A 20,458-nucleotide genomic window follows, 5' to 3' on the forward strand; every position below is an offset into this window, starting at 1 on the left:
CTGAGTTTAACCAGACATTAGTGTGGCTTGTTAGCATGGGTCAAGTTTGATCATGGTGGGGATCGAGTGTGTCAAGCTTGTGGTGACACACTGGGAATATCTCACAGCTGGAGGGAAGGCTCAGTGTCATGGTGCTCCTGAAAGGGTCTGGATTACATTGAGCTGAACTAACTTCGCACAGCATAGTTTAGCATAGCTTTAGCATGACAGAGAAAGTTCATTTTATTGTTTCCATTCATAATAATTACTTCTCTCCCAAGTGTAGTCTGTTTTATCTTTACTTTCTCAGTGCATCTCTTGTAGATGATAATTTTATGTTTTTAGTGTAGGATTATCCATGAACGAAGCCATCAAATGAACACAACACCACATTCTACAGATCAGAGAGATCCTCCACCGAGCCATTAGAGAGTCATAAAAACGAATCCATGGCGCCTAAATTGCTGAAGGAGACATTCTCGCCCATGCCTGCTTAATCTCAAACTAGGGTTTGTAATGACAGAGTTTACAAATAAAGAAGATCCTTCTATGTTCAACAAACCTAAACCCTCTGTAAGACCAAATGGCCAAGAAACACCTTGTGAAATTATTGCATAATTCCGTGGCCATATGAGGAAACAGAGACTCGTCACATCTGTTTCTCTCCCGGGACACCTACTCTCCCCATCTGCACATTCCAAAGACATTCTCTCTTAGCTCAGCAGAGACCGCATGGATTCCACTCTCATGGTTTTCATAGGCAACAGTCTCAAAATTGCTGCCAATAAGATGTATTAAATCACCAGTAGTTGCCTTAAATATTTGTATGTATCATGTATGTTTTATATAACCTGTTTACATTTATAACTGACAAATTTATGATTAAACCTTTAATCTTGTATGATTCATCTCATTCTACTAAGAATGTTAACTTTTCAATTTGATAATATACCCCAACAATCAGGTATCATGATGTGTAATGTATTATCCATGTTGTAAAACCAATGAATTAACCAGTTTGATTTGTAACCAGGGATTTTCATGTGTGAAATGTAAAAGTTAATGAAAGCATGTCACATTTAGTATGTAAATGCTTGCTTGTTGACGTAGTTCATGTGTTCATGTGTTTTGCACTGTTTTCAAGATATAAAATGTTCACGATTAAACATTCACTATTTTGAGCTGGAGTTGAAAGAATCCTCCAACAAAAGATTTTAAATCAAGTTTGAAAAGGACAGACCAGTTGACCATGTTACTCTGAAAAGCCATTTCTGATTGGCTCAGGACACCTTTGGGGGTGTGGCCAATTCCAGTTCAAAACTTTCCTACCAAGAAAGAACTCTCTTAGAATTCTACTTCTGCTCTTGGAACTGCCTCTTGGAACTGTCACTCTCTTCTTCAGCTCTCTTGCCTCTTCAGTTCCTCATCCTCTGTATTGTTCATTTATTTCACATTTTGTCACTTTCCTGACCATCCTGTTTCATGTTGTATGTGTTAGATTAGTTTATATTTAGAATAGCAATAAAGTTTGTCTGTATTCAAAGATAATTTGACTGTGGTATATTTTGATATATAATATCATCCCTATTTTTAAAAGATCTCGCTTCTAAGCTATACCTAAAATATGTGTGATAATATTTTCAATAAGTCATGAGAATAATATTACTACAATAATTGAATTAATAATAATTCCCTTATTAAAGATAATTCCTTACAATAGAAATTGTGAGTGGATACAACGAGATGTTGTATTACTGTCACGATTCCCTGTTGTCTGCTCTGTGTTTCTCCCCTGTCACCTGTCCCGAACTACACTTCCCATAATTCCCTACCCTCATCACTGCCAACAGCACTTCATTGTTCTCACCTGTGTTTAATTTAATCATTATCCTTCTTTGTATTTAAGCCCTGTTGTTTATTCATTCGTTGTCGGTCGTTGAATGTATGGTTGTCCTCGATGTTTCTCCTGCCCGTGTTCTCCGTGGATGTTTATATTTTATTTTCCCATTGTGGATGTTTTGTTTGTTCCCTGTGTTGTTTTATTTTTAGTTATCCTGTTCACCCTTTTGTTCCTTTATTAAAATGCTGCATTTAAATCCCCACTCCTTGTCTGCCCTCGTCTGAATCATAACAATTACGATATAATGGTGGATAATTTTATTCAGACAAATAATCCAATTATTTGTCATTTATCTTGCTTATAATGGTTGTCGAACACGACTAATTCCATTATAAATTTCCTTACATAATGATGTAGAATAAAGACACACATACTGTTTGGTGGAGGTACGCAGTCACTTTAACCCATCCCGTGTATATTTATACAACCAAATTTGAAACATATAATGGTGGAGAATTACGGAACTTTAATCTGTACCTTGTTTACATCAACCAAATTTGCTACATTAGTAAACAGGGAGAGAGTTTATATTGCTTTCATATTGTTATATTTGCTTAAACCTTCATGTATGGGTTTTGAATTCAAATAAATGTGTTTTATTTAGTCCAGCTCTGTGAAAATTGTCATGACTGTATACAATCTACATTCAAACAATAAACTATTAATAATTATAATAACAATAACAATAACAAGAACAATAATAACAATAATAAATGTAGCTGCATGTAGTGACGCAAGGGTGAAGCCAATTATCAACACCATGAGCAGCATTTATGAAATGTTTTTGGTTAGAGTCCGATGGACAGTGTATGGGGAGTTAGAAAATGTAAACTTTCAACCATAATAAACCCATTCATTTTAAAAATAGCTACTTATAATTTTTTTCCAGTATGTGGTGCTTTTCTGAAACTACTCAATAACTATCTGGGCATGATGGTTATCATGCAGGAAAGTATTCAAGAGTTATAAGCCAAAATAGCAATTCTTCTACCTCCTGACTAGTAGGGGGCAGTGCATCCAAACGCTGCAGGTAACCTCAGGGCCTAATGGTGATGGCACAAACCAAGTTTCCCAATCCCTCCCAATCCCTCAAAGCATTGCGGAGATACAACCTCAAATTAAATTTTGCACGTTCTTCGTCGAATTTGTTGAAGCACCATTCGAAATGGTATAGTTTATCAAAATTCTGTGAGAAGCATTTTGTTGTGAGTGCCTCTAGATGATGCAGGCCAATTTTCGTGCAAATCAAATAAACGATCTAGGAGGAGTTAGAAAAAGTATGTTTTCAAAACATTAAAAATGATGGACAGGAAGTTTGCTCGATCATGACATAGTTGGTTTCATTGTTCTTGGCATAAACCATGGAATCTATCAAGACCAGTCTCATAACATTATGCAAAAGGAGTCAATAGCTATTAACATTTTTATAAATAGCATTATAATTTTTAACCACAAAACTGCGCTGTCCCAAAACTGTCCCTTCAGAGCATTGATCCACAGACACATACCGAGTTTCGTAATGATACGCCAAGTCGTTTGTAAAATACAGCACTTTATGTCTAAATTCAAAATGGCCAATGTCCAAAATGGCCAACATATGATCATCTCATTGGACTTGCTATACCCCACTGAATCTAATAAGACCAATTTGATGATTTAATGACAAACTGTTCAGAAGTTATAAGCAAAAATTAGCTTTTTCCATATCTCGTGCACACTAGGTGGCACTGTTCCGAAACTGTGCAGGCACCCTCGAATCATGGGGACTATGACAAATAATACATTTGGTATGAATACGCTAAAGTGTTATGTAGATATACCCTCACGTCCATTTTCGCGTACTCTTCGCCCAATTAGTTGAAGCTCCATTCAAAAACGGTATGGTTTATCACAATTCTGTGAATTCTTTGTTGTCATGAGTGCCTCTAGATGATGCAGGCCAATTTTGGTGCAAATCGGACAAGCGGCCTAGGACGAGTTAGAAAAAGTTGTTTTTTCAGAAAATGTTAAATGGCGTAAACATTTTCATGATGGAAAATTATGTATTAGGGTGCAATCATCTTGAGCCAAGTAATCAAAGAAAAATTTAACTAGTTACATAAACGTGAGTGCATATTTGGGCAGTTGGTGGTGCTAGAGGGTTTGAAGTAGAGACAGCAAATATGTCAACTAGTCCAATGGAATGAATGAACTCCACGGGCGGGTGACGTCATGACCAGGAAAGGATATAAGCACATCCGGTGCGTTACTCGCGTTAGCTTTTAGAGCCGAAGCAAAGTCGATCGCAGGGATGCAGGAAGTATGGCAGGGCAACGCATCGTCTCGTTCCCTTCTCAGGGAACTAGGGTTACAGTCGTAACCTGAGACGTTCCCTTAGGAGGGAACTCGCGATGCGTCGATGACACTTTGGGAACGATAATACCAATACGCCATAATTACAAAATGCCAGATGATAAAAACTGTCGGCAAATCAGTAAAAAGCACCTGGGATCCTGGGGCAGCTTCCAGGTCCAGGCTATAAAACCTCACAAAAGTTAGCGGCGAGGACCAACCTGCCGCATCAGAAACCTCCTGAAGGGAAACTCCTGATACGAGGGCTTTAGAGGCCGCCATACTTCGAGTAGAGTGAGCTCTGACCACCGAAGGGCATGGCTGGCCAGAGGACTCATATGCAAGCGAAATAGCCTCAGCTATCCACTTACTGATTAGATCTTCTCCACGGGGCAGCCCTGTGGACATAAGTGTCCAGTGCTCGCACTGGACACAAGAGATTCAGTTTTTCCTGATCCGAAGATGTAAACGGAGGAGGACAGAATGCCTGCAGTACAATAACCACAGGCCTCAGCCTCAAGGTGCCACGAAGGAAACGAATAATCAGGGGGTCTCGACCCAAAGATATCCTACCCACAGGGGCATGGAAAGCCACAATGGCAGCCACGTAAACCTTTAAGGTAGAAGGACATGAACCTGATGTAAAATGATCCTGGAGAAACTCAAGTACTGTGTTGACTGAACAGTTAACTGGATCTCGCTGATGCTGGTGACACCAAGACGTGAAAACTTTCCACTTAAGTGTATATAATTTCCTCGTGGCTGGAGCTCTGGAGCTAAGTATGGTCTCACCGACCTCAGTCGAGAGACCACTCTCTAAAAGTTGGGCCCCCTCAGAGGCCAAACCCATAGGTTCCAAATCTCCGGTCGGGGGTGAAATGTTGTGCCCCCTGCCTGAGACAGAAGGTCTCTCCTGACGGGTACCTCGAAAAGAGGGCCGTCGAGGAGATGAATTAGGTCCGCAAACCAAATTCGACTCGGCCAGTGTGTAGCTACTATTAATAGACTTACTCCGTCCTGGCGGACTCTCTCCAGAACTCCTGGGAGCAGAGCAACAGGGGGAAATGCGTACAGACGTAGCCTCGGCCACGTCTGTACCATAGCGTCCAACCCAGGGGGCTGGTTGCGTGAGGGAGAACCAAAGTGGACAGTGCGTCGTAAGCTGAGACACAAACAGATCCACTTCTGCTTGGCCGTAAAATTCCCAAATGAGCTCCACCGCCTCGGGGTGGAGTCTCCATTCCCCTGGCCTCAGCACCTGCCTCGACAGGGTGTCTGCTCCTATATTCTGGTACCCTGGGATATACACTGCCCTCAGGGAGAGTATTTTACCCAGGGACCACAAGAGGATCTGGTGCGCCAGTTTGCAGAGTGGACGTGAGCACAGACCCCCCCTGTCGATTTAAATAAGAGACCACCGATGTGTTGTCTGTACGGACAAGCACATGATGGCCCCTCAGATCTGGGAGGAAATGTCTCAACGCACTGAAGACGGCCATCATCTCCAGGCAATTTATGTGCCAAGAGAGATGATGGTTCCTCCACAGACCCTGAGCTGAGCGGCCTTCCATTACCGCTCCCCAGCCGGTGAGAGAAGCGTCTGTCGAGATAGCAACTCAATGGCAAAGAGCTCCCAGCACCGGACCCTGGGACAGGAACCAATGTTTCCTCCATATAATCAAGGCGCGGATGCACCGCCGCGTGATCTTGATCATACGAAGTGGGTTCCCCCTCGGGGAGAACCCTCTGGTCCTGAGCCACCACTGCAAAGGTCTCATGTGCAGCAGGCCAAAGGGGATCACATTGGACGCTGCTGCCGTGAGGCCTAACAGTCTCTCGAACTGTTTCACAGTGCGTGACTGGCCTAGCTTCAACTCTTTTGTGGCTGTGATGATAGCAGCTACACGAACAGGTGATAGTGTGGCCCGCATCGTGACTGAATCCCATACCACACCAAGGAAAGTGGTTCTCTGTAATGGAGAAAGCACACTCTTCTTGGCATTGAGTCTCAACCCCAATTTCTTCTTATGAGCGAGAACGACATCTCGATGCCGAACCGCTGACTGCTCTAATTCCGCCAGAATCAGCCAGTCGTCGATGTAGTTCAGAATGCGTATGCCCTGCAGCCTGAGCGGGGCCAGAGCTGCATCTACGCACTTCGTGAACATGCGGGGTGACAGAGCTAGACTGTACTAAGGGTACCAGTCTCTCGAGACTGGCCTCTGGTGTTAAAGGAACAGCCACTCTGGCGACCTGAAGCATATTGGCAGGAAACAACCGAACTGACTGTTTTTGGACCCCCCTCAGAGGGCTCACATCTGACGCAACGTTGAGTCGACATTGCGCCAAACTTCCGCTGGATACCACTGCACCCCGAAGCACCAAGGGTGGCGGGGTTGGCAGACTGGTCCCATGAGGACCCCGAAGTGGAGCGGCCACCGTATTCTGAGGTGTACACCGCTCCACCCTGTTAAAGGAACAGCCACTTCGGCGACCTGAAGCATATTGGCAGGAAACAACCGAACTGACTGTTTTTGAACCCCCCTCAGAGGGCTCACGTCCGACGCAACGTCGAGTCGACATTGCGCCGAACTTCCGCTGGATACCACTGCACCCCGAAGCACCAAGGGTGGCGGGGTTGGCAGACTGGTCCCATGAGGACCCCGAAGTGGAGCGGGCACCGTATTCTGAGGTGTACACCGCTCCACCCTGTTAAAGGAACAGCCACTTCGGCGACCTGAAGCATATTGGCAGGAAACAACCGAACTGACTGTTTTTGGACCCCCCTCAGAGGGCTCACGTCTGACGCAACGTCGAGTCGAGATTGCGCCGAACTTCCGCTGGATACCACTGCGCCCCAAAGCACCAAGGGTGGCGGGGTTGGCAGACTGGTCCCATGAGGACCCCGAAGTGGAGCGGGCACCGTATTCTGAGGTGTACACCGCTCCACCTCAGTTGGGGCTGTCCTCGATGGTCTGACATGCATAGCATCAGGACCCTTTTTTTTTTGAGCCGAAGCCTTCTTAGCCGTAAGTACAGTCCTCAGATCCGGCTTAGACTTAGCCGACTTCGGCTGAGAGTGTTGGCTCGGTCCCCAAGATTTCGGGGGAGCACGAGACGCAACACTTATTTTCTGTTGCATACGGTGCAAGGAGCTTGGCTGGGGATGCTCACGCCCAGCATCCCCAGGGGGATGACTCGGCGAGGAAGGAATTTTTTAAAAGCCTCAGATTGTTTTTTATTTTCTAGAAATCTTCAACAACCGTATTCACCGAGTCACTGAAGAGACCAGAGGGAGACACAGGGGCATCTAAAAGAAAAGCCCGCTCTTTATCTTTAATCTCTGCAAGATTTAACCAAAGATGTCTCTCAGTAGCTACGAGGGCTGCCATAGACCGTCCCATAGCACGGGCGGTCTCCTTCGTAGCTCTGAGAGAAAGATCTGTAGCCCGACGAAGTTCTCGAATTTCGTCGGGACTAACTCCCTCACTCCTATCGATATCCCCCAGCAGATCTGCTTGATAGGCTTGGAGCACTGCCATCATGTGCAGACAGGCTCCAGCTTGACCTGCTGCCGTATAAGCCTTACCCACTAAATTGGATGTGGTTTTTAGTGGTTTATTCAGCAACACGGGATCCTTCAGGGACGATGCTGACCCAGGAGACAGATAGCTAGCGAGCGTCTATTCAGCTGGGGGCATCGACCCATAACCAAAATCTTTCAGCCCCTTTATATTTGAATATGTGTGAACATGGGGGTTAAAAAGAAGAATATGGTTTATTCCATGATCTACATAGCTCACTGTGTAGATCCAGAAAAATGGAAGGGCCCGGTTGAGATGAAACATTAGATGTGAGATAACGCTCGTCTAAATTGCTTTTAGGAGGAGTATCTCTTTTCTGCTGGCCAGTCAACATTTAATTTATTAACAGCATGAGTTATCACCTCAATAAGCTCCTCATATGCTGGGGAGAGGGAGGCGAATCCTCTCCCCCTATTGTGTTAGTGTTTGTGTCACTCTCATAAACGCTCAGTAACTCCACCTCCTCAGAGCTAGAGCACCGAAGCATCGGGCTCTCTTCCCGGGCGGAAGAAGCCGCAGCGCGGGCTTCCGACACCGGCAAGAGAGCAATGGATCCCTCGGAGAGATCCATTTGCGAACCCCCAGTGAGCCTTCTCCGGGCTGCCTTGACAGCCGCGGGTCCAGAACCCTGAGGTTCGCGAGCCTGTCCATCATCCTCAAATGCGGACAGACGGGAGCGGAGCATGCAGAGCTGCAGACGCTCACAATGGTGACAGTCAGCCCCTCGAAAACTGACATCGCATGCTCCACTCTCAAACAAACTACACAAAGCTCATGTGTATCTCCAACCGTGATATAACGAGGGCAAGGAGAAGCACAGGCTTTAAATAGTTGTTTCACCATAATATCAATATAAAGAGAGACAGACAACAATAAATAAGACAGACAGTTTTGACACAGAGCGCTTTGCTGAGGCACAAAAGCTAACGCGAGTAACGCACCGGATGTGCTTATATACTTTCCTGGTCATGACGTCACCCGCCCGTGGCGTTCATTCATTCCATTGGACTAGTTGACATACGTGCTTCACGGGCGTTCACGCAAAGGCGTTCCCAAAGCGTCATCGACGCATCGCGAGTTCCCTCGTAAGGGAACTAACAAAAATAAGCTTACAATTAAGTGCACAAAATGTAAAGAAAAGTAACTACAGAGAACAATGAGTAACAGTAAATTAAACGGACACTTTCAGGGGTCACCCTCTCTCCCTCAGATCATGACAGGAGAACACATACTCTGCTGCTAAATCTATACATTCAGCCTTCTCTCCAAGAACATATGAAAGTTTCTCCACATTACTCACTCTGCTGAATTCAGGCAGTATCTTTCCTATGACTTTAAAATATATGTGTCTGATTGTCTCATATTTACTGCATTCAATGAGGAAGTGTAGTTCATCCTCTATGACTCCTTGAGTGCAGTGTGAACACAGTCTGTCCTCTCTGGGTCTCCAGATCTGTCTGTGCTGACCCGTCTCTACAGCCAGACTGTGCTCACTCACACGATACATCTTCAAAAGCTTCCTTTGATGGTAATCTTTAATTTTGGTCAGATGGGATGCCAATTTATATTCTGTCTTTTAATTTTTTGGAAATAGGATATTTAGTTTATTCTTAGAGCTTGATTTGTTAGTGATTAATATATTCTTCTCAGGTTTTGTTTTGTATTTGTTTTAATTCTGCCTGCCTGGATTGAATTGATACATTTAGCTGATGTTTGTCCACTAAGTACTGTAAAGGGTCACTCTCTTTGGTGCTCTGCTCTGTGTATAAAAGCACAGTGGTGGTGATTTTTTGTGGAAGAGTCTGACAGGTGGAACCAGAACTTATTGGCTCTCTTTTGAATGTCAGTCAAAATATGGAACCTGCCCAGTTCTGCCTGACAGCCCATGTTGAAAGCACTTCTTTGGAATCCCAGAATAGTTTTTTAAAAATTCAAGGTCGAAGATTTCATATTAACTTTTGTCCTAGGTCTTATAATGCAGTTTATATTTGGTGCCCCAGATTTCACTCCCATACAGAATGATGGGTTTGATGATGCTGTCAAAGATTTTCAGCCACAATGTAATAGGGAGGTTAAATTTAAACAGTGATTTTCTCATGCAATGATATACCTGCCGAGCCTTGCCTGTTAAGTCTTTTACTGCTAGATCAAATTGTCAAGAGGCCGAAATTGTCAGACCTAGATAATTAAAACTAGTAACATGACTAAGATTTGTTCTCACTAGTGTAAATATATATATTTTGTCCTTGTCCATGTTGATTGGTAATGCTCAACTACTGTAGTAATTTTCAAGAATTGAGAGCCTTTCACATAATCGCTCTTTAGTAGGTGAGAGCAGCAGCAGGTCGTCTGCATATCGAAGACATTTCATTTCTCTGTCTCCTAGAGTGAGTCCAGGGCTAGATGAGATTTGAATCATTTTAGCCACTTCATATATGTAAATATTAAATAAAGTTGGAGTTAGGCTGCAGCCTTGAACAACTCCTGTATATGCTGAAATACTCACATCTTCTGTTATTTATTTTAATTCAGCATTTGATTTCTTTGTACATCTCCTTTATTAAATCATAAACCTTTCCTCCTATTCCACTCTGAATCAGTCTTAGGAAGAGTCTGTTATAAAACCTTTTTAAAATCAAGGAAACAACCAAATATCTTCTCCTGCTTTGTTGGGTTGTGTATATATGATCAGATGCTCTCTGTTTTTACATGAATCTCTCTCTCTCTCTCTCTCTCTCTATCTCACACACACACACACACACACACACACACACACACACACACACACACACACACACACACACACACACACACACAAATACACTCCCTCTCCCTCTCTCTACATTTTTAAGTACCTTTGCTTCTCGTCCATTGCATGCTTTTCTGTTTCTATTTCTCTCCAGCTCCCTCTACCTCTTCTTTCTCTCTGCTCTTTGTCTCTCTGATTTTCCCTGTTCATGTTAGGTAAATGAGAAGTGGCAACACACACAGACACATGTTCAGTGTCGGCTCTCATTATCCCTGAGAGCTCTGCCTCCCTCTCGGCCTCTGTGACACTTTGCGACACAATCCAATGAAAAATAACTTAACGATTTAAGAGTGTTAATCAAATTAGTGCACCCACAAATAAACAAACATAGAATGAATGGAAATCAATGTTTTACCTAAAGACAGAGAATGGGAAAATAGATAAAGAGATAAAGAATGATAGATTCACTGAGAACTAGTGTAATCCACATCTTTTAAACAAATCTTTGTCATAATATACTCTTAATGTGTTTATTTTGTTTGTTTGTTAGTTCATTTTTCTTTTAACCTACGATTTCTTTACAATTTTCATAGTATATATTTGAAATCCTGTAGATTGCTTATCACAAATGCCATTCTTTGAGGTGCCAGGCCTGCTTCCTATTGTGACACAGCGTGTTAGAAAGATCATTACACAAACATAATGAGCTTGTTAAGGAAGAGTTTAACATAGGCAGATGAACAGAGCATTAATCTCTTGCTGTGGGCTAATTAGGGTAAAATCCCTAAACAGAGGCATATCAGCATTGTGACCTCTGTCTCCATCCTCTGATTTAACAATTCATAAATTGCCTGCACAGGCTTATTTCCCTGTTAACAGACCTGAAGAGGAACCTGATACCACTATAATTTAAATCACACAAGCCAAAAAGTAAAACTACTTAGAGATTGTGCAATTTGAATCTAATTTCAATACAGTGATGGAATATAGATCAATCACCTCCATATGTAGGTCCAGTAATGACTGTTTGATTTGTTTGCACAATACAGCAGTGAAAAATAACTGAAGAAAATTACACATGTTCTAAATTGAGATTCATCTTGAGAACAGTTATTTATATTATAGGTGTAAAGCTCTGAGGTATGTAGTGCATGCAGGTCTTCATCTATCTGTAAAAAAACACTTTGCTATTTATCTGGGATGTATTTCCCAATAACGATCAAACTTTGCAGTTAAGAGCATTTTCTATTAGCAAATTTACGAACGTTTGCTATTTTTTACATGCGTTTCACAAAACTGCACTTAACATGAATGTGCGAGGACGCACTTTAAGTGGTAATTAAGAGAGTCATTGTCCATGTGACAGTACTTAAATGTGACCTTATAGTGCTTTTCATCACTGTAACTTTATTAGATTTGTGCATAACTTTACAATCATTGCCTCATTAAAATTACATTTAAAATATCTTCTTAAATGTTCGACCTAATTAACAAAAATGTTGTGCATACTGTAGGGTTGCAACTGTATGAGATTTTCACGTTATGATAACCATCTCAGAAAATATAATGGTTTCACGTTATCACGGTATACGGTATTACACAATTATTATGATCAGTTACAATGAACCTTAAAGAAGTGAAAACAGAAGGGTTTTTTTTTTGTTCTTTTTTTTTTGGTTGAACAAACGCTTTTAAATAATTGAAACTTGAAACCATTTTTTTAAATTGAAGTATGTGTAAAAAAAAGTCTACCTTTTGAAAATAAATAGAATAAATAAGAAAGCTAACAGAATTATAATAATAAACTCAATTATGAACATGATAAAAAATAGCATGGAACTATAAAATGTTATAAATCTAAAGCATGTTATTTTACATGTTAGCATAGTATGTTAAATTAACTACTAAATTAAAAATAACACCAGCTGTGTGAGCTTTTAAAGTCTGTCTGTCTGTACCTTTAACTCAGTGGTTCTCAACTGGTTTTGCTTTAGGACCAGATTTTACATTGGAAATCAAATGGTAACCCACCACAATAAAAACGTAAACTGTATTTAATGTATCCTGGGTCGCATTTCCTTTTATGTTGCATAGTTTTGTTCATGGTTTTCAAGTATAAGGACATGCATCAAGTGACATTATTTTTGTTGTTGGTGTCAACAACAAAAGCAACAGGAAGTTTTCTCTCCCCCCTTTTAAAATTTTAAGAGCATATTTACTTATTTGAGCCCATTTTTATAATGTTTGTTTCCTAATTTCAAACATGATTCAAACAGAACATACATATTACACAGGAAGAAAGGCTCCTCATTACCATGGTTAGGTCAGTGTAGCTAGTCTTGAATAATAGTAATAATAATAACAATTATAGCTGCAAGCAGCGATATACTAAACTTTTTTTAGTCCCTTCAGAGCATGGTGCCAAAGACACATACCGAGTTCCGTATTGATTTGCCAAGTCATTCGTAAAATACAGCATTTTATGACTAAATTCAAATGGCCAACATCCAAAATGGCCGACATTTTTCATATCGTTAGACTCGCTATACCCCACTTTAGCTCATTGCGAGATTATCATTACATCTGCATTCCTAAATAGGCTATCACTTTGGCGGCCGCCGAAAAATCTTCAATGGGAGAACCATGGTATTGTTCTTTCCCTTTTTTTCTAAGGATTATTATTATTAGGGCCAAAGCACTGAAATTGCGAGTGCTACTGTTCTTCTAAAGATTATTATTATTATTCTTTTCAAGGTTTTCGGTACTTTTGGGGTACATAACATGCATGAAAACTCTTGAAAGTGTGCACACAGATCAGAGTTGTTGACCATTAGGGCTTGGCAAAGTTGCAGGGAATGGCGTGCGGGTGGCGGGGGTTCTGTAGCACCACCTAGAAGATGGGCATGTTCGGGGGGCTTTGTAGCACCTCTCTTTTGAGCTACTACCACCAAACTTTGTACACATATAGATCTCTTCAAGCCAGACAACTTTCGTGCTGACAGTCATAAGCTCTGCCCAACAGGAAGTTGGCTATTTGTTTTTTTAAAAGGGCATGTTCTGGAATTTGAAATATTCTTCCTAGGTATTTCATGTTACAGGTACCAACTGTGGGCGACATCATGACAAGACATTGTAGATGCTAAATTGCAAACTGATTTTTTATATTTTGGTGTCGCCATGGCAAAGCAATACATTTATGCACAAAAATGGAAAACAGGAAGCGACTTCTGTGTGTTTGATGAAAATTCAGCTGTATGTTTGATAATGAGGGCTGATCACATTGATGCGGCAATTACATCATTGATTGCGGTCATAACATCAACTGCCAGCAGGAAGTATAGCACTTTTAACAGATTTTGAAGTAGTCATCTTATATTTACCCAAATTGCGTCAAATTTGTTTCGAATAATGTCAAATGCCTGTGTTCAACTTGCACTGTTTTCCGAAAGCCACCAGCAGCATGGTGCTTGGGCCGGTCATCTCTGCTGTCAGCTATATTTATTATTATTATTATTAGACTTGTCTGTAATCTTTTAAATAAATTAAACACATATAGGCCCTATCCTGATATTAAAGTCTCAGCATAAAATGTAGCTATTGGTATTTAAATTGAATGAGGTGTAATTTTGCAATTGTCCTGCAGGTGTTGCATGAGTATGTGTCCTTACGATGCTCTTAGAGCTGTACGATTGCTCCAGAGCACTCATAAATCTACGAGAATTTTCAAATACTACTCAAGTTACGATGCTCTTTGGAAGTAGGCTGCAAAACTAAAATGAATCGTAAATTGGATTCTATGATCTGATTAAGCTTACAATGCTTTTGGGATGAGGCCCTGATGGTTATTGATTAAGTTCATAAATCTTTAATTGGCTTTTAAGGCCTTATTTCACATGTACTACAGTTTGTATAACAGTTGTTTGTTATGTACAAAATTGACTTTAAAAACCTTTATTCTAGAAAACCTTTATTCCTTGCATTGACAGTAGTGTGATGATCAATGTAGCCTTTGCCATGTGTAAAATTTAGAATTCTTGAAAAGATTACTTAGTTTGGTAAAATGTAAGTAATCTAAACCTTTTTAGTATAATCTAAAGCTTGTTTTCAAATAACAACAGCTAAATATCCTTAAAACAAGATACATTTCCCTGAAACACAAAAAGGGGTAAGATATTAAGTCTTGTTTTTAGAAAATATATCTTCACAATATGTGTAGCTGTCTTCAAAACAGTCATGACAAGTCATAATAATTGCACAAAATGATGGAATTGTAATAAATTGTACAAGTTGGCTCGTACAAAAATGTGTCTTAAACTCCGATTGAGAAAAATACACAAACCAAAGAATGGTGTTATTACAATTTTCCCTAAGTTTGACCCTGTAAAGAGATTAATGGAAAGGAGGTGAGAACCGGCTTGACAATATAAATAATAGTTTAATGAAGAACTAAACAAAAAGACAAACACACAAAGGTGTCAGACAGCTGCCCATAAATCTCTCTCTCTCTCTCTCTCTCTCTCTCTCTCTCTCTCTCTCTGTCCCACTGCAGTCTCCAGGTGGCCTTTATCTCTCTCTAAGTCTTGATTAGCCTGATTAGGGGCTGCTTGTGTAGCATCACGACCCGCCCGGCCCTCCACCCTGTCACAGACCCCAAACCTAAACGTTATGTAGCATGGATGAAAGGTAAAAAGTGCGGTTTTGAACAAGTGTTCTCAAACTTGTAACCCAAAAACCAAACCTTGACCGACCCATACATTTTAACCACTTAACAAAGCCTTAACCTAACCATGATTTAAATGGGAAAACAACTTTCGCCATGTCAATTATGAAGTTGGCATGAGACTAAGTTAGTTTACTTGCTATAATTAGACGAACCTCTGTAGATAAAGATTATTCTAGAATCCTAAATTACTCAGTGGCATTTGATTCAGCCTCATTTGAATGTGTGTCATACTCAGATTTGAATCACCTTACCTCTACAGAATGGCAACTTGGCAAATATTGCTTTCCTATTCCCCTTTCTTTCTTGCTCACTTGTGAGACCAAGGCAGCTGTAAAATATGGTCACTAGTAAACTGAAATTCATCAAGCAGTCTGTCTTGCTTGAATTTATATTCAATTCTTTAGCATCTGTTATGGCTGAGGCAGTTCAAGACATGCTAGTATTGTAGGGGTGAAATTGTGCTTGGATAAATAAACTTATAGGTAAAATAAAATCCAATGAAATATATCACAGCCTCAATAACAGTTGTGGTGTGAATAATCTCTAAATCGGTTTCTTGGGAAAGAGAAAAAAACATAACTGCTAGATGCTAGCAAACAAAAGATCATAATTTTCATGTGACAGCAGCCATGTAATTTATGTTGTTATTTATTCATAAATAAGAGAAAAAGTATCTTATTAATGTGGTATTTTCCAACATTCATAACTCTTACACTCAATGAGCACTTAATTAGGAACACTTGTACACCTACATATTCATGCGATTATCTTATCAGCCAATCGTGTGGCAGCAGTGCAATGCATAAAATCATTCAGATATGGGTCAGGAGCTTCATTTAACGTTCACATCAACCATCAGAATGTGGAAAAAATTTGATCTTTGGGATTTCAAACGTGGCTTGATTGTTGGTGCCAGACATGGTGGTAATTCTGTATTTCAGTAACTGCTGATCTCATGGGATTTTCACACATAACAGTCTCTAGAGTTTAGTCAGAATGGTGCCAAAAACAAAAAAAAACATCCAGTGAGCATCAGTTCTTTGGACAGAAATGCCTTGTTGATAAGAGAGGTCAACGGAGAATGGCCAGGGCTACGTTTCCCAAAAGCATGTTCCCAATGGCCTCTACAATCAACTTAAGTTGATGATGCTTTTGGGAATTACAGTCCAGACTGGTTTGAGCTGACAGAAAGGCTATGGTAACTCAGATAACCACTCTGTCCAATTTTAGTGAGCAAAATAGCATCTCAGAAGGAACACCACGTCGAAACTTGAGGTGGAGAGGCTACAACAGAAGGAGACCACATTGGAAACTTTATTAGGAGTATAGTGTTCCTAATAAAGTGCTCGTTGAATATATATTTGACATTCATGATTTCTGTGTTAACCTGAGAATATAAAGAATGTTTCTCTTTAATGGGTTTAGGATATTGTCCTGTTTTATTCTAAAGCCGTACAGGGAAAGTTTATCTGCCTGTCTCCTAGAGAGCTCATCATAGATTGAGATGCACCTCTACCTCAGGGGAGTTGGACTAAATGAGCACACATACTGCTTAGGTAAGCACAAAAAGGCCACACTGAAAATCATGGGAAGCAACAATGCAGTTGCTAAGAGAATAGCATTAACTACATTCCATCAAATGCAATCAATAGCATTCCTGAATCCTGGAGGCTTATTCATCAGAATAGAAGCTATTAAAAAAATGCCCCCCTCTGTGAAACTGTATTCCCTGTCCAGAGTCTCTTAGTCAGACTTTCACTTATTGTTAGCATGCTGTGATTTGAAAGGTGAGGGGAAGGATTGTGACAAAGAGCAAAACAGAAGACAAACAAAGGCATGACACCAAACCTTGACAAGGAAAAGAAAAACAAATAACATTGGCATATTCAAATCACATTAAAAAGCATTCTTGCAATTCAGACATGACTTTGTTACATGACCTACATTTTCTGATTGGCTAAAACATGGTGTGCCGCTATAGGAACAATATTAGGGACCAAAAAATCTCTAACATTACTTTTAAAGCTTTTGAAATGACAATAAATACCCACACTTAATTTAGCCTGTGTTCATCAGAACAACTATTTTTTTCTTTTATTAAGACCAATTTTAAGGGATTTGTTTTGCTAAGCCTCACAGCCAATCCTCCTTATTATATTAGCGTCACAACTAATGAGTGAATGTCCTGAGTAGAGCACCAAACTGTTTCAGAAATGAATTTCTGAAACAAAATGCGGATGTAGAAATGTAGAGGGAATTATTCTTGAACCTTTCTGTGCAGTTGACAATTAAGTAACACAGTAACACAAAGCGGATCAAATTGACCTGGGTCAAAACACATTTTTAATCATCAATTTGTTCCCATTGACCTCCATTTTTTTCACATTGAGCTAAAAATATTAATACAAATGATGTGTTTATGTTTGTGTTTTGTGTGTGTGTGTGTGTGTGTGTGTGTGTGTGTGTGTGTGTGTGTGTGTGTGTGTGTGTGTGTGTATGCGTTAGTGTTTTTTTGTGGATGGATGAGTGAGGGTTTGTGGGTTAGGACATGGTGTGACTGTGGCTGCATATAGCCTCCTCTATGTTTGTGTTTGATTTCAGAGTACAATTTCAAATGTCAGGGCATAGAAATGCAGAAATTCTTCAAATAAAAACTGTTCTGTTGTCGCTGTCGCTGTGAAGGACCTGTTTATAGACAGACAAAATGTATTTTCACTTTTTTTTTCACTGAATTTCACTGAATGTCCCAATGTCGTGAGGGGGCTGCGTGAACAATAGTTCTCGTGCCTTGTCATGACTGGTCACAGGAGATCAACAGTCAGTGAACATTTTCACTAAATTAGATTTCGGTTTGTTTCCAGTAGTGTAAAGTTACCAAGTTTTTTTAGAATTTGTACATTCTTGAGTATTTAAATGCGATGCACCTTTTACTTTGTTACATTTTTGAGCCAAATAAATACTTTTTAATCTGATACAGAGAAAACTTGTTACTCGTTACCCAGATTAAATAAAGTTTGTTTTATTATTTGCGAAATAAGAGAGCAGAGAGCAAATAATAAACAGTGCAATGTAATTGACTGACAGCCAGAATGAGCATACAGATACTCAGCACATGCACTCATGGAGTCTGTGTCAGACCAGCGAAGCACACTTCTATCAAGGACATTAGTGAATGTCTGAATTTAAGATGCAGAAGAGAAGATCCAGCTTACCCTATCTGTGTCCAAACAGTCTAAATGTATTTAACGCTGAATCGTTGGATGACTCTTCTTAGATGCAATGGAATAAAGGCAGTAGTGCTGCTTTCAAACTCTCACATGATGTGTGCTTATGTCTGCACGTGCTGTAAAGAGCGCTCATGTCGAGTTGCACCCGTCCATGATTTTCCGGGATTGTCCCGGACTGGCCTGGGAAAATACCAAAGTCCATTCCCAAAAAGTACCGGAATTTGAATATTTTCCTGATGCATATTCCCATATAAACACTTGTTGTTTATGTGCACAGTATTCAGGAAGACTGATCAAACATGCTCTGCTGATGTCAGGATAGAGACCAGGAGATCGGAGGTAAGTGATTCAAATACTGTATTATTAAAGTGTCACTCGTGCAAGGTTGGTATAAGGTGAGTTTTCAGGTGCAGGTTTGGTGAAGATCGCTGGATGTACGGAGAACAACAGGTAATCCAGATAACTTCAATCGTGGCATAATACTCAGTCTCAGTTCGTTAATCCATTCTTTCTTCTAGGACTGGTCAGAGCAACTTGGACAGATATCAAACATGGGCTTTCAGGAATCGGACGGGAGATCTGGAGATGGCAGAACAACAATGCAAAGGGTTAGTATTGAGTCAGGTAAGGAAGCAGAATACTCAGGTGTTCAGGTTTCACAGGGTTCACAGGATACGGGAGGAAACGGTCTGTTCCTGTTGGAGGCTTGACAACGACTGGAATCGCGGTGAGTGTTTTTATGAGCTGGTTGATGGAGTAATTAATGATGACCAGGTGTGTGTGTTTAGTATTCTGGGGAGAGTGATCTTTGAGTGGTGGGTTGAAATGAGCCTGATTGATCCCTGACATTACCCCCCCCTCCAGGGTCCGCGCCAGCGGATCTAGTACCCCGACGTCGTGGGGGCCTACCTCGAGGTTGTGGGGCAGGTCTTTCAGGGTGTTGTTCATGGAATTCTGTGAGTAACATGGGGTTGAGGATGTCCCTTCGAGGCACCCAACACCTCTCTTCTGGTCCATAATCCTCCCAGTCTACCAGGTATTCGAGTTGCCCACCTCGACGTTGGGAGTCCAGGATCTCCCTTACCGTATAGATGGGGTCGGCTTCAATGGGGGGTACTGGGGGATTGTCATCATGAACTAGGTCTGTAGAGGGAACAGGAACAGGTGGACGATGGGTTTTTAGAAGTGAGACGTGAAATGAGGGGTGGATGCGATACTGGGCCGGCAGACGGAGCTGGTAGGTAACTGGGTTAAGCTGTCTTACAATGGGAAAGGGACCAATATATCTTGGACTTAGTTTGCGACAAGGTAGTCTTAAACGGATGTCTTTGGTCGAAAGCCAAACCAGTTGTCCAGGTTGATATTCGGGGGCCTCACGACGATGAACGTCCACAAAGCGTTGTTGGCGGTTCAGGGCTTGTTGGAGATGCTGATGAGCTTGGTTCCATACCCTCTCACTGTCTTGGAAATAGGTGTTAACTGCAGGGACTTCTGATGGTTCACCGGACCATGGGAACAATGGGGGTTGGTAACCCAGCACACACTGAAATGGCATTAGGTTAGTGGAGGTTTGTCGAAGGGAGTTTTGAGCATACTCAGCCCATACGAGATATCGGCTCCAGAGGTGTTGGTTAGAATGGCAGAAGGTACGGAGGAAACGACTGACATCTTGGATCTTCCGTTCCGCCTGACCATTCGCTTGCAGATGATACCCTGAAGTTAGACTCACTGTTACATTCATTAATGCAAAAAATGCTCGCCACACCTTGGAGATGAACTGTGGTCCCCTGTCCGACACAATATCCTCCGGAATGCCAAAATTCCGGAAGACGTACTCCATCAGTAGTTCTGCGGTTACAAAGGCTGTGGGTAAGTTCTTCAGGGGAATTAATTTGCAAGCTTTAGAGAAGCGGTCAATGGCTACCAGGATACACGTGTTCTCGTCTGAGGTGGGAAGGTCTGTTA

The 20,458-nt window shown here is 41.2% G+C and overlaps 1 protein-coding gene across 1 annotated transcript in view; it reads right to left on the reverse strand.

Moving 5' to 3' along the window:
- lingo2 (leucine rich repeat and Ig domain containing 2) overlaps positions 1 to 20,458 on the reverse strand; it is a 478,838-nt gene that overhangs the window by 189,558 nt on the left and 268,822 nt on the right. The gene's annotated exons all lie outside the window — the stretch shown is intronic.

The sequence above is a fragment of the Xyrauchen texanus genome, chromosome 19, assembly GCF_025860055.1.
Source record: "Xyrauchen texanus isolate HMW12.3.18 chromosome 19, RBS_HiC_50CHRs, whole genome shotgun sequence".
NCBI classification, from domain to species: Eukaryota; Metazoa; Chordata; class Actinopteri; order Cypriniformes; family Catostomidae; genus Xyrauchen; species Xyrauchen texanus.